This window comes from Conger conger, chromosome 19 (assembly GCF_963514075.1).
Source record: "Conger conger chromosome 19, fConCon1.1, whole genome shotgun sequence".
Classification (NCBI taxonomy): domain Eukaryota; kingdom Metazoa; phylum Chordata; class Actinopteri; order Anguilliformes; family Congridae; genus Conger; species Conger conger.
In genome coordinates this window covers 21,611,262-21,621,261 of record NC_083778.1, presented here as the reverse complement: position 1 = coordinate 21,621,261, position 10,000 = coordinate 21,611,262, and the positions used below count along the sequence as shown (strand labels likewise).

At 54.4% G+C, this 10,000-nt stretch overlaps 1 pseudogene; it reads left to right on the top strand.

The window, feature by feature from the left end:
* LOC133118874 (plasma membrane calcium-transporting ATPase 1-like) overlaps positions 1-10,000 on the top strand; it is a 54,191-nt pseudogene that overhangs the window by 34,355 nt on the left and 9,836 nt on the right.

Below are 10,000 nucleotides of genomic sequence, written 5' to 3'. Positions count from 1 at the left end.
TGGAACAACACAGAATGTGCCAAGCATATATTTTTGACGTAATAAAATGCGTGCATTTATGAGAGAGCTGGCCGCTGAGTTTGAGGGAAAGCACCGTGCTGTAGTGTGAATTCTCCATGCGGGTGAGCGCATGCCTGGCTGCACGGTGGCATGTCTGGCCCTGCGTTGGAGCAGGGGGGTGATGCGTTGGAGCAGGGGGGTGATGCGTTGGAGCAGTGGGGTGATGCGTTGGAGCAGGGGGTGATGCGTTGGAGCAGTGGGGTGATGCGTTGGAGCAGGGGGTGATGCGTTGGAGCAGTGGGGTGATGCGTTGGAGCAGTGGGGTGATGCGTTGGAGCAGTGGGGTGATGCGTTGGAGCAGGGGGTGATGCGTTGGAGCAGTGGGGTGATGCGTTGGAGCAGTGGGGTGATGCGTTGGAGCAGTGGGGTGATGCGTTGGAGCAGGGGGTGATGCGTTGGAGCAGTGGGGTGATGCGTTGGAGCAGTGGGGTGATGCGTTGGAGCAGGGGGTGATGCGTTGGAGCAGTGGGGTGATGCGTTGGAGCAGTGGGGTGATGCGTTGGAGCAGTGGGTGATGCGTTGGAGCAGTGGGGTGATGCGTTGGAGCAGTGGGGTGATGCGTTGGAGCAGTGGGGTGATGCGTTGGAGCAGTGGGGTGATGCGTTGGAGCAGGGGGGTGATGCGTTGGAGCAGGGGGGTGATGCGTTGGAGCAGTGGGGTGATGCGTTGGAGCAGTGGGGTGATGCGTTGGAGCAGGGGGGTGATGCGTTGGAGCAGTGGGGTGATGCGTTGGAGCAGTGGGGTGATACGCGGGGCGCTGATCCCTGCAGAGCTGCAGGACGGCCGGTGCGCGCGCGGTCTGAGGCGCTAGCCCTAATCCCACAGCGCGGGATTACAGGCCCTGAGAGCGCCGCCCATCCCCCCCGCCCGCGCGGTCACTACGGCGACGGTGACAGTGACATCACCTCCTGGCCCGGGGGGGGGGGGGGGGGGTGGCGTGACCGGCCTCCACACGATCCCCCTGCCTCCTCACCTCCTGACCCCCCCTCCCCCCCCCTCCCTCCCCTCCCGGCACGGGCCGGATTACCTGCACACCCCGCCGCCCGCTTTTGGGGTCAAAGCGCAGAGCGGCTTTAGAGGACTTTGAGCGGCGTCTGTCGCTCCGCGGAGGAGCGGACAACGTTTGGGCGCTCTGGAGCGGCGGCTGACCCGGGGAGACCGGACGCCGCGGCCGGACTCCAGAGTAACGCCCCACGTAATTCGCGGGGGGGTGTGTGCGGTCATGTGACCGCACGTACGGCACATGAGGTCATGGAAGAGTAAATTAAATCTCACACATTCGTGTGCTTTCCCATGAAAGATCAGGGCAGATGACACACAGCCTTAGGGCCGCAGGGAGCATCGCTCTGGTTGAAACGCAGAGCCGGCTCAATTTCATTACTGCTAGCATCTTTCCTCAGTGCTAGCATTAGCCCGTGTCTTCCTTTTTCATGCCAGTTGCATTAGTGTCTGTGTCTGTCTTTAGCATTAGCATTAGCATCTCTCTTGCCTCTGAGCATTACACAATGTCCCCCCCCTCTCCTCACCATTAAGTAAATGAACTGATTAACGTGTGACCGTGTGTATTAGCATGTGTTTGTCCTCTCCTGTGTGTCAGCCATTCCGCTCTTCTCCACGCGCGCCACCGTGCTGGCGTCTCTCTTGTTTGTGTTTGTGACCAAACCGCACGCCGCGCCTCGCCGAGACCGTCACGAGGGTACGTTTGGAGGCTCCGCCCCTTTCCCTCGCTGACCGCTTCCTGTCGGCACCGCTGCCACTTCCTGCCCGCTGGCCTGCCTGCCTCCGCCGTCAGACCTCTGCAGCTCGTCCAGAAAGCTCCTGCTCGCCGCGTAGACGGCCACACCCAGCCATCACCCCCTATCGGCTTGCAGCACAGACAGTACCCTGCTGACAGACTGCTCTGTTACATCTTCACAGCGCTCATAAGACCTCTCCGCTCTGCTACCTCTGGGTTACCTGCCCCCTGGTGGCGGGGAGTGAAATGAGCTCCCCACTGCGGTCAGAACAGCAGAAACCCTGCCCATCTCCCCACTGCGGTCAGAACAGCAGAAACCCTGCCCATCTCCCCACTGCGGTCAGAACAGCAGAAACCCTGCCCATCTCCCCACTGCAGTCAGAACAGCAGAAACCCTGCCCATCTCCCCACTGCAGTCAGAACAGCAGAAACCCTGCCCATCTCCCCACTGCAGTCAGAACAGCAGAAACCCTGCCCATCTCCCCACTCCAGTCAGAACAGCAGAAACCCTGCCCATCTCCCCACTGCAGTCAGAACAGCAGAAACCCTGCCCATCTCCCCACTGCGGTCAGAACAGCAGAAACCCTGCCCATCTCCCCACTGCAGTCAGAACAGCAGAAACCCTGCCCATCTCCCCACTGCGGTCAGAACAGCAGAAACCCTGCCCATCTCCCCACTGCGGTCAGAACAGTAGAAACCCTGCCCATCTCCCCACTGCAGTCAGAACAGTAGAAACCCTGCCCATCTCCCACTGCAGTCAGAACAGTAGAAACCCTGCCCATCTCCCCACTGCAGTCAGAACAGCAGAAACCCTGCCCATCTCCCCACTGCAGTCAGAACAGTAGAAACCCTGCCCATCTCCCACTGCAGTCAGAACAGTAGAAACCCTGCCCATCTCCCCACTGCAGTCAGAACAGCAGAAACCCTGCCCATCTCCCCACTGCAGTCAGAACAGCAGAAACCCTGTCCATCTCCCCACTGCGGTCAGAACAGCAGAAACCCTAGCCATATTCTGACACAGACTGAAAAACATCCCTTTAAACTGCACCCTTGCTCCCCTGACCCGCTTGAGCTATCATTATTAGATTTTCCTTTTTGGACAAAATGCCATAGGTACAGATGTGTAAAAATAGGTTTGGGGTGTAGTGATATTGACTTTTGTTTCCAGTGCTATTCATCAGGCTAAATTTACACTGATGATTATGAATGGGTGTTCTCTGTTTCCCTGATGATATTACACGGACGGTTGTGTTCCTGAGGCTAACGCTAATCTCCACTGAGGTGGCTGTAATGTAAAGCGGTGCACGGCAGGGTGATGTGATGCGATGCGTCCACGTTGGTCAGCGTCTGCCTCTGTGCCCCGCTAAAGCTAAAGCGCAGGACGGGGCAGCTGTGGAGATGCAGCCGCTCAACAGCGAGGGCATCGATTTGGAGAAGAAGAAAGCCAACTTGCCAAAGAAAGAGAAATCCGTTCTTCAGGGGAAGCTGACAAAACTAGCAGTCCAAATCGGCAAAGCAGGTGAGCGGGGGGGTTGGAGACGCCCTTTAATTAACTGATGTTGTCTTCCAAGGAGAGGCAGTCAAAAATCACTGTGTGTGTTTCTGTGTCTGTGTGTCTGTGTGTGTATCTGTGTGTGTGTGTGTCTGTGTGTGTATCTGTGTGTGTGTGTCTGTGGGTGTGTGTCTGTGTGTGTATCTGTGTGTGTGTGTGTGTGTGTGTGTGTCTGGGTGTGTGTCTCTGTGTGTGCCTGTGTGTGTGTCTGGGTGTGTGTCTCTGTGTGTGCCTGTGTGTGTGTCTGGGTGTGTGTCTCTGTGTGTGCGTGTCTGTGTGTGCATCTGTGTGTGTGTCTGTGTGTGTGTGTGTGTGTATCTGCGTGTGTGTGTCTGTGTGTGTGTGTGTGTGTGTGTGTGTCTCTCTTGTATCTAGGCCTGCTGATGTCGGCCATCACCGTCATCATCCTGGTGGTTCTCTTCGTGGTGGACACCTTCTGGATCCAGGACCTCCCGTGGGTCAAAGACTGCACCCCCATCTACATCCAGTTCTTTGTCAAGTTCTTCATCATCGGCGTCACCGTGCTGGTGGTGGCGGTGCCCGAGGGCCTCCCGCTGGCCGTCACCATCTCCCTGGCCTACTCCGTCAAAGTAGGCGCCATTTTGAGTCATAGAGTAGTAGAGTCTGGTGTAAAATGAGCAGGTGCTTACTCAGGGATTCGCCTCAAAGGCACTTTGGGATGGGTGAGGGGGAGGCATTTGGTTTGGCTTGACCTAGTTTGGTTTGATCTGGTTTGGCTTCGTTAGATCTGGTTTGATCTGGTTTGGTTTGGCTTGATCTGGTTTGGTTTGGCTTCATCTGGTTTGGTTTTGTTCCATTTGGTTCAGTAAAGGAGGGTAAAGGAAGTAGGGGGAGGCGGGCTTCATGCAAGTTACGGAAAAAAGAGTCCAGGACTCTTACAAACCGTAGAATGCTTGCGCTCAGGTGACTTAAGTTAAGTTCATCAGTAAGTTTGTCAAAATGCAGTGACCGTAGAGCTGTTACGATGCCATTAGAGCTGCCTTGTTAGGCTGTAGCGCCTGCAGAACCGTGACGTTAGGCTCTACGCTGGTTTCCTCCCACAGAAAATGATGAAAGATAATAACTTGGTGAGGCACCTGGACGCGTGCGAGACCATGGGCAACGCCACGGCCATCTGCTCCGATAAGACGGGCACGCTCACCACGAACAGGATGACGGTGGTGCAGGCCTACTTGGCGGAGAAGCACCACCGGAGGGTTCCGGACCCCGAGCAGATCCCCGGCGCCATCATGGACCTCCTCATCCTGGGGATCGGGGTCAACTGCGCCTACACCACCAAAATCATGGTGAGGAGGGCGGCACTAAGATGGGGGGCATTGTCTACTTTATTTTTATTTTACCTTTATTTCATTTTACATTTACATTTACATTTTAGTCATTTGGCAGACGCTTTTAATCCAAAGCGACTTACAAGTGCATAGGTTCTACCATAAGTCAGAGCATCACATCCAGAAACTAGCGAAATACACAGGAAATGCTGTTGTAAACATAGTTGTCATCAGAAGTGTTTTTTTTTATTTTTATTTTTTTTTATTTATTTTTTTTGGGGGGGGGGGTTAGACAAGGATAGGGATATCAGAAAGGAGGGGCAGGGGAAGTCAGGAGGGAGGACTAAGGTAGAGTTTGAAAAGGTGGGTTTTGAGTCTGCGTCGAAATAGGGGGAGGGATTCTGCTGTTCTGACAGTGGTAGGCAGGTCATTTCACCACTGAGGAACCAGAACGGAAAACAGGCGTGAACGTGCAGCTCGACCGCCAGGTGCACGTAGAGAGGGAACCGTAAGGCGACCAGAGCTGGCAGACCGGAGTGGTCTAGCTGGGGAGTAGGGAGTGATCAGGGATTGTATGTAAGGTGGGGCACTATTTCAGAAATAAAGTGGAGGTACATTTTTGTTCTTCAAGGATCTCGTGTATCCAATAAATGTACCCTGAAAGTACAATGTTCTCTTTTTTGGGTCCAAATAAGTTGCATGTTCCAAGCAAAAAAGTTACAAATGAATGATGTTTATAGTGCTGGCTCGGGGTACAATTGTTTGTACCTATAGGGTACCGCCCCAGCAACAAACTATTTTCACCTTTTCTGGCAGTTTTTGTACTTTTATTTGAGTGTGAGTTCATCGGCCCTGTGGTCTGGTCCCCCCCGCAGGCCCCGGAGAAGGAAGGGGGGCTGCCCCGGCAGGTGGGGAACAAGACCGAATGTGCCTTACTGGGGTTCGCCTTGGACCTGAAGAGAGACTACCAGGCCATCCGCAGGGACATCCCAGAGGAGAAGCTCTACAAGGTCTACACCTTCAACTCCGTCAGGAAGTCCATGAGCACCGTGCTGAAGAACGCCGACGGGAGCTTCCGCATGTTCAGCAAAGGAGCCTCCGAGATCCTGCTGAAGAAGTAATCACTCACTCACTCACTCACTCACTCACTCACTCACACTCACTCACTCACTCACTCACTCACTCACTCACTCACACTCACTCACTCACTCACTCACTCACTCACTCACTCACTCACACTCACTCACTCACTCACTCACTCACTCACTCACTCACTCACACACTCACTCACACACACTCACACACTCACTCACTCACTCACTCACACACTCACACACTCACTCACACACTCACTCACTCACTCACTCACACACACTCACACACTCACTCACTCACTCACTCACACACTCACACACTCACTCACACACTCACTCACTCACTCACTCACTCTCTCACACACTCACTCACTCACTCACTCACTCACTCACTCACTCACACACTCACTCACTCACTCACTCACACACTCACTCACTCACTCTCTCACTCACTCACTCACTCACTCACTCACTCACACTACACACACACTACACACACACTACACACTCACACACTCACTCACTCAATCACTCACACACTCACTCACTCACTCACTCACTCACTCACTCACACACTCACTCACTCACACTCACTCACTCACTCACTCACTCACTCACTCACACACACACACACTCACACTCACTCACTCACTCACTCACTCACTCACTCACTCACACACACACACACTCACACTCACTCACTCATTCAGTTTCACAGAGCCTGCACTTCGTCAGATAGCCTCTAGAGGGCGTGCTGTAGCATCTGAGCTTGTTCTTAACACAATAGATAAAAAAATATATATATTATTATTGTTATTATTATTATTGTTCTATATTATTATTATAGAACCTGCTGGTCCGTTTATAACCCCACTCCCCGCCCCGCCCCGCCCCGCCCCAGGTGCTGCAGGATCCTGACGGCGAACGGGGAGCCCCGGCTGTTCCGGCCGCGGGACCGGGAGGACATGGTGAAGCAGGTGATCGAGCCCATGGCCTCCGAGGGGCTGCGCACCATCTGCCTGGCGTACCGCGACTTCCCCGTCGCCGACGGCCCGCCCGACTGGGAGGACGAGAACGGCATCCTGGCCGGCCTCACCTGCCTCTGCGTGGTGGGCATCGAGGACCCCGTCCGGCTGGAGGTGAGCCCAAAAACCCTTCACTCACAATACAGGGACTAATCCCGAAAACACGCAGCGCAGTGCAGCCCAGTTCAGCCCAGTTCAGCCCAGGTCAGCTCAGGTCAGTCCAGTTCCGCCCAGTTCAGGCCAGTTCAGCCCAGGCCAGTTCAGCCCAGCCCAATTCAGCCCAGTTCAGCCCAGTTCAGCCCAATTCAGCCCAGTTCAGCCCAGGTCAGCTCAGGTCAGTCCAGTTCCGCCCAGTTCAGCCCAGCCCAATTCAGCCCAGTTCAGCCCAGTTCAGCCAAATTCAGCCCAGTTCAGCCCTGGTCAGCTCAGGTCAGTTCAGCCCAGTTCAGCTCAGCTGTGTGCAGGCCCTGGCGGTCTGTGGTCTGTGGTCTGTGTCCAGTCCAGTTCCGCCCAGTTCAGCCCAGCCCAATTCAGCCCAGTTCAGCCAAATTCAGCCCGGTTCAGCCAAATTCAGCCCAATTCAGCCCAGTTCAGCCCTGGTCAGCTCAGGTCAGTTCAGCCCAGTTTAGCCCAATTCAGCCCAGTTCAGCCCAGGTCAGCTCAGGTCAGTCCAGTTCCGCCCAGTTCAGCCCAGGCCAGTTCAGCCCAGCCCAATTCAGCCCAGTTCAGCCCAGTTCAGCCCAATTCAGCCCAGGTCAGCTCAGTTCAGTCCAGTTCCGCCCAGTTCAGCCCAGCCCAATTCAGCCCAGTTCAGCTCAGTTCAGCCAAATTCAGCCCAGTTCAGCCCTGGTCAGCTCAGGTCAGTTCAGCCCATTTCAGCCCAGTTCAACCCAGTTCAGCTCAGGTCAGTCCAGTTCCACCCAGTTCAGCCCAGCCCAATGCAGCCCAGTTCAGCCAAATTCAGCCCAATTCAGCCCAGTTCAGCCCTGGTCAGCCCAATTCAGCCGAGTTCAGCTCAGGTCAGTCCAGTTCCGCCCAGTTCAGCCCAGGCCAGTTCAGCCCAATTCAGCCCAGGTCAGCTCAGGTTAGTCCAGTCCAATTCAGCCCAATTCAGCCCAGTTCAGCCCAATTCAGCCCAGGTCAGCCCAGGTCAGTCCAGTTCCGCCCAGTTCAGCCCAGGCCAGTTCAGCCCAATTCAGCCCAGGTCAGCTCAGGTTAGTCCAGTCCAATTCAGCCCAATTCAGCCCAGTTCAGCCCAATTCAGCCCAGGTCAGCCCAGGTCAGCTCAGATCAGTTCAGCCCAGTTCAGCCCGGTTCAGCCCAGTTCAACCCAGGTCAGCTCAGGTCAGTCCAGTTCAGCCCAGGCCAGTTCAGTCCAGCCCAATTCAGCTCAGGTCAGTCCAGTTCAGCCCAGTTCAGCCCAGGCCAGTTCAGCCCAGCCCAATTCAGCTCAGGTCAGTCCAGGTCAGCTCAGGTCAGTCCAATTCCGCCCAGTTCAGCCCAGGCCAGTTCAGCCCAGTTCAGCCCAGTTCAGCCCAATTCAGCCCGGTTCAGCCCAATTCAGCCCAGGTCAGGTCAGCTCATGTCAGTCCAGTTCCGCCCAGTTCAGCCTAGTTCAGCCCAGTTCAGCCCAGGTCAGCCCAAGTCAGTCTAGTTCAGCCTAGTTCAGTCCAGTTCAGCACATTTCAGCCCGGTTCAGCCCAGTTCAGCCCAGGTCAGCTCAGATCAGTCCAGTTCCACCCAGTTCAGCCCAGTTCAGCCCAGTTCAGCCCAGTTCAACATAAATATCCCACAGGACCCGGGTTTGGGAGACACAGGAGGATTGCCCTGAAACTGTGCGTTCAGCTTTGAGTCCTGTTGAGCACAACCAGCGCTGTGGTATTAAAAGGCCCGGCTCATAACCGGCACCGGCCCGTTGAACGCTGACCTTTTGTCACAACTTTACCATTCCCCCCCCCGGCGTGGCAGCGCTGCTGCTCCCACCCGATTAACATTATACGTTTTGCGGTTGCGTTAAATGCCCTTTTAAAATGGGCAAATGTCAAACATGCTCGGCATTCAGAGTTTCTTTGTTTGGACTCGGCTCGTTATCGATCTCATCAGGGCCGCTGAGAGGTTTGTGGCTTCACTGTTTCACAGGTGATCTCAGACGGACTGGGGCTCTGGGGTCAGACCCATAGGGCTTCACGTACGGCCGTTTTGCCAGAACACTTCCTTTATTTATTTATTTATTTATTTATCGCAGAGTGAAATGTTAAAACATGCCGTGATGCGTTTTACCCAGCAGGTCACTTTCCAGTGCTGGATGGCTTTCGTACAACCTGGCATTGAAAGGCACAAGGCACTGCAAAGACAGTATATTACCATGCACGTCAATGCATTGCAGTATCGGCTGAGGCAAGATAATCAACCGCAATGTAATGAATGTGTGTTACACAGGGCAGGGTTTGCAAGCTGTTTCCACTCTCCTCCGTTTCCTCTGTCCCTTGGTTAAATATACACTGTGGATTATCACGGCGATGAATCGTTCAAATTGTGATCTGTTTCCCCCCCCGAGAGGGCTGCTGTGATTTAGGGCAAGTAAGAAGTGTGTGCAGCCCAGGGGCTAAGAACGTGCCGGAATTAATCCTTGTGTTTCTCACCAGGGCCTGTATTCATAAAGAACACATGAGCGCTAACAGGGCTAACGTGCTATTAGACCAGGGCCTGTATTCATAAAGAGCACATGAGCGCTAACAGGGCTAACATGCTATTAGAACAGGGCCTGAGACCAGGGCCTGTATTCATAAAGAACACATGAGCACTAACGTTTATTTAAGCGAAAACGGTGGCGCGTTGAACATCCTGTTGCAAACTGTGGGTGGACTGACATGGGTACAGTTTGATAATATGGCATTTGAGAAGGCCATTCTGTGGGTTCTCTGCTCTTGAAAGCATCATTATTGATTTGGCCTGCACTCTCAACGCATCCACCGAACGGGAGCAAATGTACCTCAAAGCCTGTCGCAAAACGTTGCCCACCATTGGGAGGAAACATACAATAAGATAAGAGATATCGCTCAAAAAGGATAGCAAGGCGTAGTAAAACATTTTCCAATTGGACGAGCCCTAATGCTCCTGCGGTCGCTATGCTTCATGGGTAATGCGATGACATCATCCCCCCCCAGGTCCCGGACGCCATACGGAAGTGCCAGAGAGCCGGCATCACGGTGCGGATGGTCACCGGGGACAACATCAACACGGCG